At 37.1% G+C, this 20,000-nt stretch overlaps 1 protein-coding gene across 1 annotated transcript in view; it reads left to right on the plus strand.

Annotated features, from left to right (window-relative positions):
- The first annotated feature begins 9,331 nt into the window (after positions 1 to 9,331).
- LOC135205434 (uncharacterized) overlaps positions 9,332 to 20,000 on the plus strand; it is a 45,170-nt gene continuing 34,501 nt past the window's right edge. The window contains exon 1 of the mRNA XM_064236013.1: positions 9,332 to 9,375. The gene's annotated coding sequence lies outside the window, so the exon portion shown is untranslated. The remainder of the gene's footprint in view (positions 9,376 to 20,000) is intronic.

Here is a 20,000-nt window from a genome sequence, read left to right on the forward strand (position 1 = left end):
TTTGGGACTACTGCTTTTTTTGTTATTATTGAAGTGATGAACTGAATGGCTACATATACTGGGCATCTGGTATGTTAATGCAAATCAAAAATGGTTTTTATACTTGTTGCATCTTAAGTATTCAGCTCTTAGCTAACTATTTCTGTTCGGAATGGTAACAGGTTCATAATGCTTCTCAACATCAGCATGGCTTCTCCTTTGAGTGATCTCTTAATCTATAAACATGTCTTCTCTTATTTAGTGTGGGTTTTTAATCAAGAAGCTTTGCTGGTAGGATAGAAAACAAAACTTTGAGAAACGTTGATGGTCTCGTGACGTCACGAGAATACTGCCTTATTATTGGTCGAAAGATTCAACCTCCTAAAATATCAAACAATCAAATCAATAGCTTTTGTTTTAGTTTTGAATGACACGATTAAAAGAGTACTCGTCACTTGGTCGGGTGTTACTGAAATGTGTCGTATTTTGCATAATTTTTCGTGTTAGAAGCCGAGAATTTGACTGTGTATTCCGTAAATAAAGTACGGTATTGTGTCCCATTAAAGTGAGAAAATAGTAAAGGCAAAGCACTACAGGAATATAATTCAGTCGAAATGTGATTTAACAAAGCATTGTTAAGTAAATGTCTATCGAAAGTGGTAGTCTAGTGTCACAGGACGATTTGAAATGCAGAAACATGGCAACAGGTCGTTTGGTTAGTAGTCTACGGTAAGTTATGTTTCATTATTATATCAACCCAGTGTAAGTTTAAAAAAAAGACGTAACGAACAAGAAGACGTTAAAATACACATGTGCTGTTTCTTGGGCCTAGCTGGCTAACTCCTGACAATCAGTTGCCCAGACATTTATTTAGGCCGATATTATACATTTATGCATGACTATGGATCATTTCTGCCTTTCTTTTAAATATCTTGCCACTCTTTATGCAAGTGGTTCTAGCCTAGCCAAGTCTAGGGTTAGTAAATAGCCTTTCATTCCTTCCATTTCTCGTTTTTTTTTTTAACTATACGATAATTTATTTTATTTTTGGCCTTCATTAAGGTATTTTGCAAACTTAATTTAATAAGTGTTTACACCTCTGTAAACTCGGTCTCATCAACTATCAAAAATTTCTAATTTATCATTAGATTGAATTAAAACTTTATTTTCAAATGCGCTTGATGACAATAAGCTAGGTTTTCTTGTAGTACTGTAAATTTTCCCACATAGGCCTAAAACCAACAACAGCATGTTTCCTTTAAGTTATTTTATAAATTTGTTAAAGTATGGATAATTTTTCGTTGAATCGCATCCAACAATTAGATGAATAGTGATTAATAAGGTTGGTTTTTATACGGCAATATAGCGCATGCGCAGATTGGGCCTCGGTAAGCCTCGCTGTAAGCTTTATAACTCATACCAAAAATATTTGTGTTTCCTCATTTAGGAATTTCTCCCTTTTTATATGGTAAGGATATATATATATATTATTCAAAATTCCACCTCGTCTCCTCCCAGAAATACACTTGCATTGAAGATTTAGGCCTTGACTAGAGGACGAGGGTTTGAACAAAAAAAAAAAAAAGTTGAAGAGGAAGGAATTTTTACATAAAAGCTGGACTCTAGTTTTAAAAACACTGTATTTACATAAATTTACAGAGGTCCAGGAAACACAAGGGTAGTAGAACTTCTCTCAGTCTACCCGGACACGTGGGGGGAGCAGCCCTCTCACGTGTTTAGGAAAATTGCGCAACAGACCAAAATTGCGAGCTTGAAGGACTTCCAAGTTCTACCGCAGCCAGGCACAGCGTTTGTCTGCAATTAGAGGGGCATAGGTATGAGGCAGGGCACACGTGGGGGGAACTCTACTCACTGTTTCTCTCAATCATAAGGCCACTCAGGGGGAACTGAAATGACAGGGAAATTTACACAGCAGAAACTATTTTGTGGCTTTAATTCACTAGGGAAATGTTACTGGTACCACAGGGGAGTAACTACAGAATTGAGCCCAGATGGTGAAGGGGAATGAAACACTGCACAAGTTGCCTTGGAAAATGAAATGAAATACAGACAAAGATAAAACAATTCCCTGGTTGAAATGGAAATTCCCTTACAGTACCTTTTTGTGATGAAGCTGGTTGCCTCCTTCTCTAAGTCGCGACACTAGGGACTGTTAAAAGTATACTTGGGCTTCCCAAAGCATGGAAAGCAGGCCCAGGAGGTGGGGGGGGGGGGCGTCTGGTCATGGCAAGAGAGCTGGCCTCTCCGAGGTCTGGTGTTCTTCTGTTCTGAGGGCTGAGGCTATTCTCCTGGATCCAAGGCCTTTTAAAGACGTCGCTCTGTAGGGGGTAATTCCAAGCACCAATGGGAGAAGAGGATAGCTTTTCAAAGAAAAAGGGAGAATGGAGAGAATGGGTTCTTTTCCAAGTGGAAGGGGCAACTTGTAAAAAATAGATGCATTAAACTTGGGTTAAAGATTATTTCTTTCCTTGTTTCTAGTTAATATCTTGAATAATACACACACACACAACACACCACACACAATATATATATATATATATATATATATATATATATATATATACATATATATTTGAAATGATTCGTATCCTTGAATTGTCTTTTTTTTGTCAAATGATAAGGGGGTAACACACACACACACACACACACACATATATATATATATATATATATAGATATATATATATATATATATATCATATATATATATGTTATATATATATATATATATATATATAGGTAATGATTTTTCTTGTAAAATTTAATTGGTCTTTGAGACCTACTCTCGTGGTCACACTTAAATTTAACGTAGTATATTAACTTACAAGAGAAACCTCAAGTAATACATTGCCTTTCATATGATATTTAACTTTGCATACTTTTCACATATTTGAGGCGTATGGACGCGGGATCAAAAACATATGCGTAAGTACTCGCTATAGCTGCCTGATTTTGTTTTCATTTAGTTTGCATTAGTACAACAAAATTTCATGTTAGAGTAGGCCTGTAAGGGTAGTATGTTATAAAAGCCAGCATTACATTTCTAATCTTTTTAATTAGTATGCTAAACGTTTCGTAGACATCTTAAGCAGAAATATAAAAAGAAAGCAATGATTTCGTGTGTAGTGTAATTGCATGCATGTAATGGGTGACTTTACCACTAAACGTAACCTTTAACATAAAAAAAAAAACACACAAAACAGTTCAAGCTTTATACCAGAACGATCCGTTGTACAATGTACAGTGCCAGCCATAAGTGATGGGAAGTTGCTGAAGGGAAAGTGGGGCCCTGATGTAGACCTATGAACTCGGCTGACCAAGCCAGACAATTTTGCACACGCGGTAGTGAAATAATTGTTTGGGTCAGTCCCGACAAAACTTTTATTTCTGCCGAAGTTTGATGTACCCTGACGTCAGCCAGAGAGAGAGAGAGAGAAGAGAAAGAGACCGGTATTTCAAGTTGCCCATTGGTTCTGGGTTTGCTGGCTTCAGTAGACGAACTTTCCTCCATATTTCTATCGTTAGTTATGACTGAGTGGAAAATATGATGATAACTTGGCGCGTGAATAGACAGAAAGAGTGAAATTAAAGTGGAAAGTCATGATCGAAATGAACAGATCTAAAACTAAACGATTCCGATGCAGAAGAATTAGTGGAATTTTCAACTTGCATTTTTAGTTGGTCTTTGATTTCAATATTGCGTTCTTTGAACTGGTTAACAGCAGTCTGAGATTGGATCTTTCTGTGTTTTCATTTATATTTTTGTGAGTGTTTTAACATTATGATTATTCAGGTATAGAGGATATAGTTATATTCGCGTTTATTGTGCGTTAGGAGCCCAGTATTCGTTAAACATCGAGCGAATTTTGTACGATGGAAGTTAGGTTTTTATGTTCCGGGTCTTGATGTGCAACACACACACGTATATAATAATATATATATATATATAATATATATATATATATATATATCATATATATATCTTACAATTCCACAATGGTCCCGTGGGTGAAGTATATAAGAGATCCTCACGTGAAAATGAAAGAAGGAAGTACCAAGACTTTCAACTTTTATTCCAAAGACATCTTCAGGGTACTCTGAAGATGTCTTTGGAATAAAAGTTGAAAGTCTTGGTAGCTCCTTCTTTCATTTTCACGTGAGGATCTCTTATATATATATATATATATATTATATATCTATATATATATATATATATATATATATATATATATTAGATAGAGAGATAGAAAATGAAAACATGAAAACACGAAACAAAAATAAGAGGAGGTGGAACTGCCGTTGCGTGACGGTGCAATCAAGTCTTACATTGCCGTAGCCAAGACGGAAATTGGAAATTCGGCGCGTGCTGTTAATATTTTTTCATTTTTTATTTTCTTCCAAGAGATTATCATCTTAGCTGTGCTCAGAGGTCATATTTCTGCCTAACGTAAGATTAAGATTTTTATTTTTATTTTAACAGAGGTCCAGATTCTGGTTTTTCAAAGATTTTTCCCATTCTATTCTATGGAATTCTTAACCGTTTTGTGATGCGTCTGAACTTTATTGCCTTTTTGCTCCCAGATGGTGAATATATCGGCTGCAGTCAAGGAAATGGTGTAAGGCTGGCAGCTTCATCCCTAGACACCTGTTGGAGAAGTGGAAACCTCTATACCTCTCGTTCCACTCCCTCCAAGGGGTCTCGGTGTCTCCTGACCTGATCAAGGGACTGTGAACTTTGACCTTAGTTCGCAGTGATTGGATATCTTAGACCTTGATTTTTTTAGGCCTTGGCATCTTGATATTAAAGTCCAATAACCTTGATCCTGTCGGTGGCTGATCTTTTTAGCCCTGGCTTTTTGCAATTGTCTACCTGAACCCTGAGCTTTAATTTTGACGACAGCACCTTAATTTAGTTTCTTGTGACAGAGTTAGCGTTTTGCTAGTATGTTTATTTTGATACTTAGGGCCTTAGTGCATTCCCTTCGTCATAAGTTGCATTAAGAGGAGGTTTGGTATTATCCTACGAAACACCTAATTTAGAGAGGATATGCTGAAATTATATTATATCTTTGTGACTCTGCCCTCTTCTATATAATGATGAAATATGAGTAGAGAACCACAGATATACCGATTCGTTGGGTCTTTCTTGACAAATTTTTTTTATAGTCTCTCGGGGTTGTTTTCAGATCAGATACAAATAGCTTTGTAAGTTTCAAGAAGGGATCATTTTCGAGCTTGGTTCCAGTTGCATTCGCTCGTTTTTTCTGCATGTATGATCAGATTCTTCACAAATAGTGTTTGTACAATTTTTATGACCGATATGACGTATTGCTTTGAATCTAAATTCTATGTAAATTTACTGTGAACCTCAGATCAGTGGGACTGCTTAGCTACTGTTTTTACTTTGTACAGAGTGAACAACTCCATTGCACTTGATTTCTGTTTCGCTGTTACTTTACCTGGGTAGAACTTTATTGCTCAACAGAACTGATGCTTTCTATTATTCCTGTTACTTTACTAGGCTAGAACTTTATTCACCAACAGAACTAGTGCTTTCTATTACACTCCCAGGGTAGAACTTTCTCTCCCAACAGAACTAATCATTTCCACCACAAAAGCTATTTATTGCATTCGTAAGTTAATCGGTATCAGATTTTGTATTTAATTTCAATAAGGAAACCCTCTTCAACGTCGATTGACAGTGGAACCACGCCTTGGGTAAATAGAGGACCCCACTGCGTTTTTGGAAGAGTTTGTAGGCTTCGCTTCGCATAACATTATGCATGTGTGTCTTCTCCAAACAGAGCAAAGTAGGTTGCCATCGCATGAACCTTCTCCTTTGTGTACTGGAAGAACAAATAAAGGAAGAAGGTCAGACCTCCATAGGGGAGGAATGCCACTGTGCCTGGAACGTTCTCATAATTAAGATCCCCTCCCCCACACCTTGATTATGAACGGGAAGTTCAAACTATCTCGATAGCATCACTTCGAGGGACTCATATGTGAAGTACTTGAACCTTTGAGAGTCCAGGTATATAGCGTTCATAAAGGGTTCAGTGGATAAGTTTCTCTGAAAAAATTGGCAGATTTCTTTCAGATGAGCAGATCAATCTAAGTCCAGTCTTCTTCTTCTTCTTCTTCTTCTTCTTCTTCTTCTTCTTCCTCCTCCATACGGGGTCGCTGTTTCCTGTCAGCCTTCTCCACCTTCAAAGTCCAATCATTTATAAAGTCCTGTCTTACTCAATACATCCTTTATTAAGATTAGACTGGATCAATATTGGACTTTATTAAGACTTGATTTCAGTCTAATGAAGTCCAATTTTAATCCAATCCAATGAAGTCTAATCTTAATAAAGGACGCTTTTTAAACTGACGATCTGTCTCACGCCCTGCCACTGACAGTTATGCCGTCAAAAAAAGAAGATTGCGTTATAAAACGAGTAATGGACAGGAGGTAAAAGTGAAGAGGAAGGGAAGGAGGAGAACAAGAACAAGGAGAAACACCGAAGAAGGAACGCTGCTGACTCAGCAGAACTCACCAAGACAAAATAGGTGTTTTCTATGAGTTCTCTGTCGTGGGTTGAAAACGACAAGACGCAAGGTGAATCATTTACCTGGCGTGATTATCAGGATTTCACCTTTTATCCAGGTGCATCCAGGTGACTCCTGGATGTGTTTCGTTGACTTTGAAAGGATTGACAACGTTCTATGGTCGTTGAACTCGAAATAGATAGGCGTCGTTTCTTAGGAAAAGATTGAATGCATAAAACAGCTTTTATTTATTTATTTATTTATTTTGCAAACCGACTGATATCAATCTTTTTTCCTGAGTTCCACAAGAAATGTAAATTAGCCAGCTGTCTTCTCATGGTTTAAAAAGTGCAGTGATTGATGAACTTTGGCTTCTCCAGTGATATTCATGATTATGGACAAAGCGGACATTGACACTCACGCAAATAGACTTTAGGTTTAAGCAGAAATGGCACGGGAGAAAAAAAACTCATGTTGAAAGTCATAACGCTAATGAACTTCGAACAGTCTGTAGTCCGCCAACAGTTAATCATCATTTTGAAGTAGTGATATACTAGGTATTGACATAAAAAAAATATAGCGTTAAGAGAATTTTTAATGACGTAATCATTTAAATGCTAACGTTCATAGTGACGTAACTTTCAGTTTCTTAAAGTTTTTTTTTTTTTTTTTTTTTTTCATAAGAGTAACCTTACTCGTTCTTAAGATTTTGGGTATGTCCTTAAGAGATAGGCAGCCAATAAGAGGAGCACCTCTCTGATGCTGTTAAATATTTCAGTTTACCCCTCCTGCTGTAGGCAGCGTCCCTTCGGCCCCTTCCTTTTATTTTATTTCCGTTTATAATCTCCTTCTTCCATCTTCATTTCCACCCTTTCATAACTATTGTTACATAGTGCATCTGCGAGGTTTTCCCCCTGTTACACTTTTCAAACCTACTTTACTCGAAATTTTCCTTTCGACGTTGAATGACCTTATGGATCCCAGCTCTTTTTTGGCCTTTGGCCTAAATCTCATATTCTTATTCTTTAACTATGTGGTCCCTTACACAAAAATCGATTGTGAAAATTTTAATTTTTTAAAGCTATTTTATGAGATTGAATGTATCACATTTTCTACTCATTTTCCTCACCTTTTTTCTCCTGATGCGTGAATCTATATCAGTGTTAGAGTCGTCATTAATGACAGTAACAGTCTGACATTTCGTTGCCCGTTTATGCATAATGAACTTAAATATATTAGTTCCCATGAACTAGTCTCCGGTAGAGCGTGAAGATTCTCCATTTGAAGGTTTATTTATGCAAGTACTTGAAGAGAAATCTCTCTCTCTCTCTCTCTCTCTCTCTCTCTCTCTCTCTCTGTGATAAACTGAAAGAAAGAAGACGAGAATACTGGAACGCTGGTGGCCTCTGCCACATTGCTTTTGAATAAGATCAAATTTAGTTTAAGATGACAAAGCAAGCATGTATAGCTATTCATTGAAGACAGTTACATGTACTATTAACCTTGCATTTTCTGAAGGAATACGACCCATGGTCCTCACGGGAGACTGATTCAATTTTATATTCAGTAACATTCATACGATTTTTTTTATCACTTTCCAGATGTCAATACTTCAGGGCTGAGATGATGCACAAAACTTGCTGTTTATGTTGGGGGGGGGGGGGGGTGAACGAATGGATTGAGCCAGCCACACAAACCGCCACCCCACCCCCCCCAACACACACACACACACACACACACACACACACAATTCCAAAGCCTCGTGCGCAGAGCTGTTTTGCTTGATATATTTGAATATGACTCGAGGGTACCTGGGATAAAGAAATTATGTAAATGCCACATATAGTACTTGGTATACACATACACACACACACACACACACACATATATATATATTTATATATATATATATATATATATATATATATAATATATATATATATATATATATATATCCGGGGTAGAGCGAATGGATATTAAACGACGTTATTAGCTTCATGCTTATATGTATGTATATACGTATATATATATATATATATATATATATATATATATATATATATATATAATATATACGTATATATATATGTGTGTGTGTTAGGGCGGTGTGTGTATATGTATACCGAAGGGGAATTATAACTGATAAGTGCTTTGTCATCTCACTAACTTGAACTGTCGAACATGAGAATCAGCGACGTTAAGTGACGCCTTATTCCATATATTGCCTCTCTTGACATGCATTAATGATCCCCCTCCAATTTTTTAAACAAAACTAAATATGAATAATTTTCCTTCAATTTTCACTTATTAAATAAAACCAGATATAAATATTCTTAAAGCTTTCCTAAACAGATGTGGATTTCATTTCAATACTAACTGGAAAGGGAAAGAATTCATAACACCAGTCCCTCTAATTTAACCGCTTCTTCGAAGGTCAAAGTGTCAAATAAGTTTGATGGCATCTGGTTTCAAGCCAGCTTCTCACCATTTCTGTTGTTTTCTTGTTTTCTTGATTATTGGCAATTGTTGTTGATCTTTGATTGTTTCATTTGATAGTAGGCGTATCACTGAGAACAGTAGTGAAATCACCATCTGAGGCCAAACTTTCTAGTAGATAAAAAAAAAAGGCAGTTTTTCCCAAAAGGGACAGATTCTTCTTATTACTGAATCACTTAACATTGTATCAATCTCCAGAGATAGCTCAGTGGGGAAGAGCCCTATTTATCGCAACATACATAAACACTCTTTCTTCTTCCACTCTTCTTCACTCCTTGTCTTCTGCCAGGCCCGTCAGTCGTTGCTTGGGTGTCGTGGAGTGCGCATGTGTGACAGGAAGTAGCAGCGGTAGGTGATATCACCTTGCGGGATTCCTCCCTTTGCCTTCTCCGTCGACGGTCAAGGAACCCTAGCTGAGCCACAGGTGTCCGGCGCCGCTGTATTATTTCGTTAATCGAAGCTTCTTTACTTTTAAATTTTAGGAAGCTGTTGTCTTCAGAGGTCGTCCTCGTATTTTGCTCTTGAAAACACAGGCTTGACACGACGAACTCTCTCGCACGGCGGCGAAAAGGCGCGAAATAGTACCTACCTACCCTACCAACAGAGGTGCCGTTACTTGTAACCAGTTTTGGAAGTACGTCACGACCTTCCCTGCGGCGACGTCCGAACGGGCTTTCGATTAAAAAACAACCACTGGGAATGATGTGAACTTCCAATAACAAGCGCTTCAGTAAATTCATTCGTTTATAACAAAGAGAACTTTCGTCGTGAAGTTCACGGTTGCTTTCGTTGCAATAACAAACACCACCTTGGTCGAACAAAATATTCCTCTTTAACAGAACCCTTCAACGATAAAAGGCTATAAAGATAGTAGTAAGAAAAAACGAGAATTTATCTGCAGCTCTGTTATATCTTCGCAAAACCCCATAACGAACTAAAAGCAAAAAGGAAGCTATTAATTAAAAATACCAGGATTAATCTTCAGATCTTGTTTCTTCACAGTAGTACCCTTAAGGAAATAAAACCGAAAGTAAAAGATGATGTTAATAAAAAAAAAAAAAAACGAGAATTGTCCCTCAGATGTGTTGTTTCTTCACAACAACCCTTAACGAAATAAAGGAAAAAATAAAAACCGAGAACAAGTCTCCAGATCGGCTATTTCTATAAAAAGCGCGACTTCCGGACAGGAAACTGCGGCTGGGGAAGTCTTATGGACGACCACTTAGCCATTTGGTCAGCATAAGACCTCTCACGACCACAAAGGGTAAAAGAAAAGCGGCGGACGCCTCTTCTCACGCCGGGCACAGGACTCGAACTTGAGGAAATATGCCTCGCTGTCGGACTAATCAGTTCCTGAGGTCCTTTATTCCACTCACCGTTGGACTGTGGAAGAGTCTCCCTGAGGACGTTGCGCAAATCGCACTTCAAAAGTTCAAGCGAAGATGCAACGCATTGTTACCCTAAAACAATTCTCCCTCTATTTTGATCATTAACTTAAATTCTTATCTATTTATTTAGCTCTTCGTTCATGATTTTTTTTTCATCTTTCCAAATAACCGATCTCTTCTGTCTGTATTGCTAATGAGCTTTCAAATGAGCACTATTCATTTGAAGCTTGAATTCCAAGTCTGGCCCCTGTGGTGAGCTTTGTCTATATGAATAGGGTTCATCTTCTGAATATGAATAATAATAATTGTGTAGTTGCTTAGCTGTCAGGCTTAGTAGACAAAATGCGGCGGTTAAGTCTGGGACCTCCTAATTATTCGTGCCATCTTTGCCGCGACATTTTTCAGTGTGGAGGCGTCGCTGACTTCCTGTATAACAGGACATTTAATTGATTTGGGGGGTCGCGGATTTGGGAAGTGCAAGGAACTGTATTCTGGCTGAGTTAAAAAGATGTGAGGATATTATTATTATTATTATTATTATTATTATTATTATTATTATTATTATTATTATTATTATTATTATTATTATATTATAAGTAGCGAAGTTCAACGCATTTTGCCAGACAATATTATTATTATTATTATTATTATTATTATTATTATTATTATTATATTATTATTATCATCATCTGAAGCAAAACCCTGAAAATCTGTTAACGACACATAATTACACCTTGATGTATAATGTAAAGATTTTTTTTTTCATTGTTCTTTCTTCTGATAGCACTGGAGACCTTCCCAGTCGAAAACGACTTTAATATGGAAATCTACATAAAGTGTCGTGGTATTGCCCCTGAAAATTAAGAAATTGCAGAAGTCTGGCCTTGAACAGCAAAGTTGCATCTGATAAACCTAAGTTTACACCTGACGAAGAGCCGATCGGTTTATTTGAATCCTTTTATCCTTTTACCAGTTTGCACTTTGTTGATTTGAGTTAGAGATGGGAGGAAGTAGACTTTATTTTTAAATAATAACAAATCGCATCTTGAAAAGGAGTAGGTTAGATTATTCTTGAAACAGAGAGGAATGCAATGAACCCCACATTCTCCAGTTGATGTATGTTGCAGTACAAGATGACAAGAAAGGTTTTATTATCCGAGTTCGTGTTGATTTTTGGTGAAATCACCAGTTAGTGGGACTTAGGCCAGAGAGGCAGATATAGTGGATACATAAAATGGCTATTTATATTAGAAAAACCTCCTTCCAAGAAAAGAATTCTGCAATACTATTAACTTTTTTTTTTTACTATAATCGTATCGGAATTTGGTCGCAGTTATTTTCTGAGGAAATCGTCTGTAACTTTTTTTTTTAACATCCGGGTAATACCACTATATTCCCAGAATCCATCACGTATCTAACGCAGTGCTCCTGGAAGACACCTTGGTTCGTATTCCCTGTTTTTATTTTACACGTGATTATGAAAATTAAATCATGCGTAAGTGATTACTTATAAAACTTTGCGTACGGTACTATTCATGACATAATTCAATCTATGCATTATATGACAAATAGTAACAAAACTTGTTGACTTCAAAATGCTCTTCATTAGAGTGAATTTCGCTCTGCAATTTTCAAATTCAAGAATATTTTGACAAATTCGGCGTCGTAATTAAGAACAAAAGACGGAAGAGGACCATTTCCTAAAAGTGTTTTATTGAAACACCAACTTTCTTTGACTTGAGAATGTGTCGGATAGGTAAAGCCAGGTGCCTAATTAAGCGGGAGAGGTACATCCACCTCGGAGTATGTATATATGTATATATATATAATATATATATATATATATATATATATATATATATCTATATATATATATATATATATATATATATATAGTATATACACATAGACTAGGAAACATTTTGAAAGATATAAGCTGGACAGACCCATATGCCTTTATGCATTCTAACCATTTACTCTAGGGCAAAAGATAAAATAAAGAAGAATTATTTAATACATGGCTTATTTAGCAATGTGTGCTCAGTAATATGTGCTCTGATTTATATAATTATTAAATAGCGTTGGGCTTATTGACTCTATTAGTAACAGTCCGAAGTATATGTAATATTCCTCTCTCTCTCTCTCTCTCTCTCTCTCTCTTTAATTGCACAACATGAACTCAGTGCACAGAAATTGGGACACAAGTTTTAGTTCCATAATACCGATATTCTATCGCCCTGTCCCTTTATACAAACACACTGGGAGTAAAAATGACAAATAATTTCTTTCGGGCATATAGACTTGAACGTGCTTTGGAAACGCAGAGGATAGGTGAGAATTCCAGGAAGTGAATGGCGTGGAAGACTGATTTAGACCGATTGACCTTTGGTTCACGGTGTCCACACGGCTTACCGATGAACTATGCATGTGAACCAAATCAGGTTACCTGTAATTTCGTGACTGGGGTCGAACCATGGCCCAGAGGGGACATACGTAACCTTAAATCAGTCTGCCATTGAGGAAAGGTCGCCTCCATGACGTTCTTTTCAGAGCACACCTGTAGGGAAGCCGTACCGTCAGTGCACATGATGCTGTGCACGGTAGGCATTACTTGAGGTTCTTTGCAGTGTCCCTTCGGCCCATAGATGCAACATCTTTCATTAATTTTAATGTACTTCTGTTCATATATTATCTCGTCCATCTTACTTTCCTAGTGCAAATGTGAAGGTTCGATTCCCAACTCTGCCAACGCGAAATCCGAGGAATTTATTTGTGGTGACAGAAATTCATTTCTCGATGTGTTTCGGATCCCACAATAAGCTGTCGGTCCCGTCGTTTGGTAACCAGCTGGTTTATAGCCACGTAAAAATATCTAATCCTTCGGGCCAGCCCTAGGAGAGCTGTTAGTTAGCTCAGTGGTCTGGTAAAACTAAGATAAACTTAACATTTTGTACTCTAAATTTCAGAGTCAGCTTTGAATGACCTCATAGGTCCCAGTGCTTGGCCTTTGGCTTAAATTCTGTGTTCTGTGTGATATATATATATATATATATATATATATATATATATATATATATATATATATGTGTGTGTGTGTGTGTGTGTGTGTGTGTGTGTGTGTGTGTGTCTGTCTGTTCAAAGGCTGGCCAAAATATCACAGGCTGAAGGATCTCTCCAGTGAGTTTCTCGTTGTAATGCCTGATGACTTTGGTGACCTTAAGTGCTGTTGACCACTAGGCGCCGGGCCGACCAGTCCGGCAAAGTTACTTCTGGCAATTCGCTCAGGAATGCAAATAGATTCCTGGAAATTGAGAACAGTAGCAATTCTGCCTATGTGTTGTGTAGGGCTGTCCGTTCGTGTGAGTGTTCAATAGTCTACATTGCGTTGTTTTAATGCTGTTTCTTCTTCTGGAAGGACTTTTATACAACGCTAGAAAGAGCGTTGCTCTCACGTAGATTTCACGTCGTTGTTTCGGCTATCTTTTTGAACATAACTGTTTTATATGAACTTCAAAGGTAAAAAGAGCCAGGCAACAGTAAAATCGTCCATTTAATCCCAGAAATCAGGTGCTAAGTCTGATACCGAAGTTCGTAAAGAACCCTATCCTTTCGCTGATGCGTTTTAATGAGTACCCTCAGCATCAGTATCCAGATATTCGGGGCTCGAAAGGTATCATCTAGACAGATGGAAGAATGATCGAGGTGCTCGAAATAATTCGTACCTAGAATAACAAGGGTATAAGTCGTCTCAGTATTGGAATCCAGGCTTTTGTCACCAGTTTTTGTTCAACTTTTTATCCTACATTGCTGCCAAATGTTTGCCTTAACTTTAAAAAGAGTAATTGACTTCAGTCTTAATCGGCCACCCACTAGAGAACTCAACAGATATCAGCAGCAACGGCAAATCACGTAGTAAACATAAGTCGAGGTCCACTCGTGAAAAACGTCACGGAGCCAAGTGGAACCTGCTCTGAGGTTCAGTTCAACATTGGCCAAGATAGCGAAACCCACTTTGGGCACGGCGTCACTCACTAGAGATGTCACTCTGACTTAACGGTGACGTCTTGTGGGGGCGTCGTAGGGGGGAAGGGGAGCTGCTGAGAAAACACACTCCATACGTGACTGTGACTTGGATCAAGGACGTAAAAAAGGAAACGAAACCTTGGGAAGCTTCGATTAGAGCGCTCCCGCGTCGCGACCGTTCTGTGCCCTCCTCTGTTGTCAATCTGGAAGAAGAGCCATGTAATGACGGGTCATTGGGCTCTTTAGACAGCAATGAACGTTTTCGCCGAATTCAGGTAGTATTGTTATTAATGAAGATGTTACTGCTTAAGTATTATAATTTATTATAACCAGGTGATTTTTTTTTTTTTTTTTGCTACACAACCGCTTTCTTTTCGTTTTATTTATTTTTTCTTTTTTTAACCAGTCGATATCTGTCGCTTTCCGTTAAAATTGCTTTTTTTTTTCTCTCTTTTTTTTTTTTTCCCCAGTTGTGACCTAGAAACCGAAAACAATGAAACAATAATTTATCTCTGTCAAACGGAATGGTAGTCACGCTATCTTATCCGATGCCTGTATAATATATCCCTTCTGTAACGGCAGTGGGTTTTGATAATGTGTTTTGAATACTGGCAGTACTTTGTTAGTTAAGAGTGATATATACTATATATATATATATATACATATATATATATATACACATATATATATATATATATAGTTATATTATATATATATATATATATATTATTCTCATCTTTAGTTATGCTGATTATTTTTAAGTTAGGATATCTTGTAAGAGTAAAGTTATTATGTTTTAGAATGAGTTCTCCATTATCGTTGTACAAGATAGACCTGTCAAATCATACCTTAAGCCCTCGATGGAATCACTTTTTACAGTCATCCAACGGCTTCGAACCCAAGACTTTGAGAATTCCAGACTTAATACTCGGCCCGCAGTAGCATTAGCGGGTTTGGAATCCAGTCTTGTGTTGCATGATTTTATTATTCTGTCGTATGTGCGTCAGTGATAGAGTACTTTGTTGGGTAGATATACAGGTGTCTATCAATCCCATACAAAATATTAATATATATATATATATATATATATATATATATATATATATATATATATATATATCGAACTACAAATGTCCTTTAATATTTAATTCGCTCTACCCTGGAATTAATATATTTTCATATGTTTAACTGAGGGGGAATTTATTAAGCGATTATAGAATTGCTGACCGACAGGCGCGAACCATCGACCTCTCAATTCCAGGGACTGGCAGTGAAGGTTGGCTCAGGCTTCACTGCCAGTCCTGGAATTGAGAGGTCGATGGTTCGCGCCTGTCGGTCAGCAATTCTATTATCGCTTAATAAATTCCCCCTCGATTAAACATATATGAAAATATATCAGTTCCGGGGTAGAGCGAATTAGATATTAAAGGACATTTGTAGTTCGATATGTATATGAATCACGGTAATGTGATATGACGTATAGTATATATATAATATATATATATATATATATATAATATATATATTATATATATATATATATATTTATATACATATATATATATATATATATATATATATATTATATATATATATATGTGTGTGTGTGTGTGTTTCCCCCAGTTTTCTCTAGGTTCATTTTGGTTGTTTTAATCTCTCTTCTGTTATAGCCTACAGTTTCAAAATCTTGAAAAAGAACCCTGGCATTGACTTTTGGCAATATTTTCGTAAAGTATCTACGTCTTGTTTTCCATTTTCATATGAAAAGTTCACACAAATAATTATAAGATATAAATTGTAAGGGGAACAAGCTCCCATAGGAAACTGTATCGAATAAAGTATAATTATGAGTCACATACTACGGGTGGCACTTTACCTCGTAGGCTGTAAGCTAATGCAAGAGTTCAGTTGCTTGATCCAAGTAGAATATCAGGTTTTAACCAGGCCAGTATCACTATATCCAGTGGGGATATTAACCGTTCACAGTGTCTGAGTTCGTGCTTTTAAGCAGATTACGTAAATCAAAGTAAATGAACACACATTTACGGTAAAAGAATAAAGAGAATGGAATACAGACGGGAGTTAGGGGTAGTGTGGCATTTTCGCTGCAAAAATTGATAACCCTACATTGCCATTCAGCTGCATGCCAAAAGTCATTTTGCTAAGTTAATCTATCGTTTTTAAATAGTAAATTATTTTTTTATATTAATTTATAATAGTAATTCCTCTCTTCGTATTGTGGTAATGAATAGTCTAACGGTTCCAGTGCCGGGTCATGAGATCAAATATTCGTAAATGAAAACTTTTTTGTGTCAAGTATTTGTAGTGCACTGTATCCTTCAATTGCTTGAAATTTTGTTTCACTCTGCGGTTATGTATTCAGATTCATTAAGTCCGGAATAACACGTAAAACATATACGAATTATATTGGACAGTATTGAAACTATTTGAAGTCAGCATGGCTTAAATAACACGTAAAACTGAAACGAGTTATATTGGGCAATACATGTATAGCTGAGAAGGAAAACCGTGCTTTGCTGTATAGCAACACTCTTATAGCACCATTATTATTCATGCTTCGTTGGGTTGCTTAGACCGTACGCATTTGATTCTTCGCAGATATGACGGGCGTGATAAGATGTGTGTAAAAAAGATAATTTAGCAATCTTCTACAGTAGCGCATCTACTAAGACCTTTGGAGTGTGGGTTACGCTTCTCGGAATTTCTCGTTACTGTGTTCGTTCGAATGTGAGAGTGAAGCCTCGTAGTTTCCTTTAGTTATTTGCATAGAATAATTGAGTATGATCAGCTCCAGAATTTATTTATTCCTCAAAAATGGAATGTTCCTCTATTCAGAACTAAATGTTATACAAATTGGAATACATACGACTTGTCTGTATAAAAGTGAGCAAATATCATTACCAGATTATACATATATACACATAAAACTACCATATACGTCATTTCTATATAAAACAGGATTCCTTTTGTCATTAGACGATTCTTTCCAGCTTTGCCCATAACTTCGAGATCTCTCCTTGTACCGATGTGGTTTCTTTTCGTAAGAAGGCTGAAGAACTAGGTTCGGAGAACATGATCTGATATGCAGGCCCGTGGTTATATCATAACATCGTGTTCTTATCCCTGAGTTCTTATAATGCTGGGTCAGCAAGCTACATTATCACATCATGATGTTCCCTTTTCACCCAAAAAGGGATCAGTTACATCAGCTTACGAGCACGGAATGATGGGAACTCTCGAGGATTGAAAATAGATATCTTAAGTCTTAGCCAACGACAAAATTCTATCATCTGACGCTTGTAACTGTTTTTAGCAGTGTGCATTGTGATTCTTGTCCAGGAAAAAAAAAAAAAATAAAACTCGTTCAGAATTGATCTGTTTGAAATGAGCTCTGCGAGTGTCATCTGTGTGTTTCTGTGCCTGTGTTCTGTTTGTGCGTGTCAGTATCTGTCTGAGAGTCTGTTCTCTCACGCGGTAGAATTTGTGTCCCCCGTTATTGGAGAAGCAAATACCGTTATTGAAATGACTTGATGATGTAGTGGTTGATTTTTTTATTGTGTTTGATTTTTTTCTTTCTTTCTTTTCCTGTTTTTTTGAATTAAATGAATCTCAGCCAGACACCAAAAAAAGAAAACACCTGTTGAAGTCTTATCATGTGTATGTAGGTTTTTTTTTTTAAGCCTTAATTTTAAAAAAAAATGTCAGAAGTTAGAATTCACGTCCGGAATCATTAAAGCAGGGGTTCATAACTTTTTGACGACTCCTAACCCCCAACAAATTGCCCAATATGGTCCTTTTCCCCCTTTGCTTAAGTCAACTTAAGTCCTAATTGTTGACAATATAACTTAATATACTTATTTTAATACATTCGTTAGGTATGAATAACTAGGGGTAGAACAAACAAGAAAATTAAAAGCATTTATAGTTTTATATTTTTATTTATTTACAAAATGTACCCATGTATACATCGACATTAAAATCAAATATATACAAATATCCAGAAATCAAGTCCCATACCGCAAGCATGTGATTCCCATGACCCGAGGTTTATGGATACCCATTGTTAAGAACCCCTGGATGAAAGGGAGGGAAATTGAGAAAATTAGGGTTTGAAATTTAGGCAGTTTGAAGTAGTCAGCAGAGAGGAAGTGATACTATAAACTAATAATACCTATATTATATTGCCAGTGTTTCTTTTGAAGCTGTTATACTGACAGCGAAGTTCTCTCTCTCTCTCTCTCTCTCTCTCTCTCTCTCTCTCTCTCTCTCTCTCTCTCTCTCTCTCTTCGTTAACCTTATAGTCTAAACGTTTTCCAAATTTTATATCGTAGTCGCTTGTCGAATTCGTCTTTCGTAATCGATAATATTCTTTGGCAACGCACGAGAGAGAGAGAGAGATAGAATTTGGCTGATTAACTGCAGTTGGCACCGGTACACGCTTCCGGTTCGAAGCATACAATATGCTTCGACCTCTTGACCTTATTTCCTTACCGTTCGACCCGACCCTTTACGGGCCAAGGAACAATCCTCTCTCTCTCTCTCTCTCTCTCTCTCTCTCTCCATCCCCCTGCTTACTTATTAGCAAGGAGAGGAAATTCCTAACGGTTCGGTATTGTTGTAATGTAATGTAAAGTAATGCTTTGAATTTTTACTTTTTTTATAGTTTTCCTCGAATTATATTTGCACCTTTTTTAGTTTTCCTGATTCATATGAGTCTCTTTGTATAGTTTTCGTGAATTATATGAGCACCTTTTTGCAAATAGTGTCTTCTCTTTCGTGTTTACTTTTTATGCTCTCTCTCTCTCTCTCTCTCTCTCTCTCTCTCTCTCTCTCTCTCTCTCTCTACTTGTGCGGGGGCTAGGTAGAACCGCTTGCGCATCCATCACCTAATCAAAGAGAAGTGATTTACGTTAGCGGCACTCATGCAAAAAAAAAAAAAAAAAAAAAAAAGAACCGTTATCATCAGACTATAATAGGGAAATAGGATTCGTGTTAAAGATGCCGTGATAATTAGCCGTTCCTGCACGTCTTCTGGGCCGAGCCTCGGTCATTCAGATTGATGGAAGATTGCGCAATCTTCCCTTCCTCTTGCTCCGTTCAGTGGAAGACGTCGCGCTGGTTCGTTAAAACAAGCGGTGTTTATTGGGGACAGACGTAAACGTGTTCTGTTTTAGACGCCGGTGGCAAACCCCGGTTTTTTGCCATGCCCCTAGGTTAGGTTAGGTTTAGGTTGGGTTAGTTCTATATAGCAGGTCATTTGGGTGTGGAAACGTAAATAGATTATTTTTAAGAAGATTCTGTGGTTAGTTTTTAAGATATGACGACCCGCTTTTTGAGGGAAGGTTCCGTACTAGGTTATATTTCGGGACTATGCACGCCGGTGTTGGCTATTTGGCGCAGGGTTTCTGGTTACTGCTTTGGGAGTTTTTACGAAGCAGATTTGAACAGGAAATGAAGACTTGGTATGTACTTTTGACTGATCTTGCTTAATTATGAATCTAGATGGATCAGACTGAACCTATTCATGCCGGTTATTATTAT

The sequence above is a fragment of the Macrobrachium nipponense genome, chromosome 24, assembly GCF_015104395.2.
Source record: "Macrobrachium nipponense isolate FS-2020 chromosome 24, ASM1510439v2, whole genome shotgun sequence".
Taxonomy (NCBI): domain Eukaryota; kingdom Metazoa; phylum Arthropoda; class Malacostraca; order Decapoda; family Palaemonidae; genus Macrobrachium; species Macrobrachium nipponense.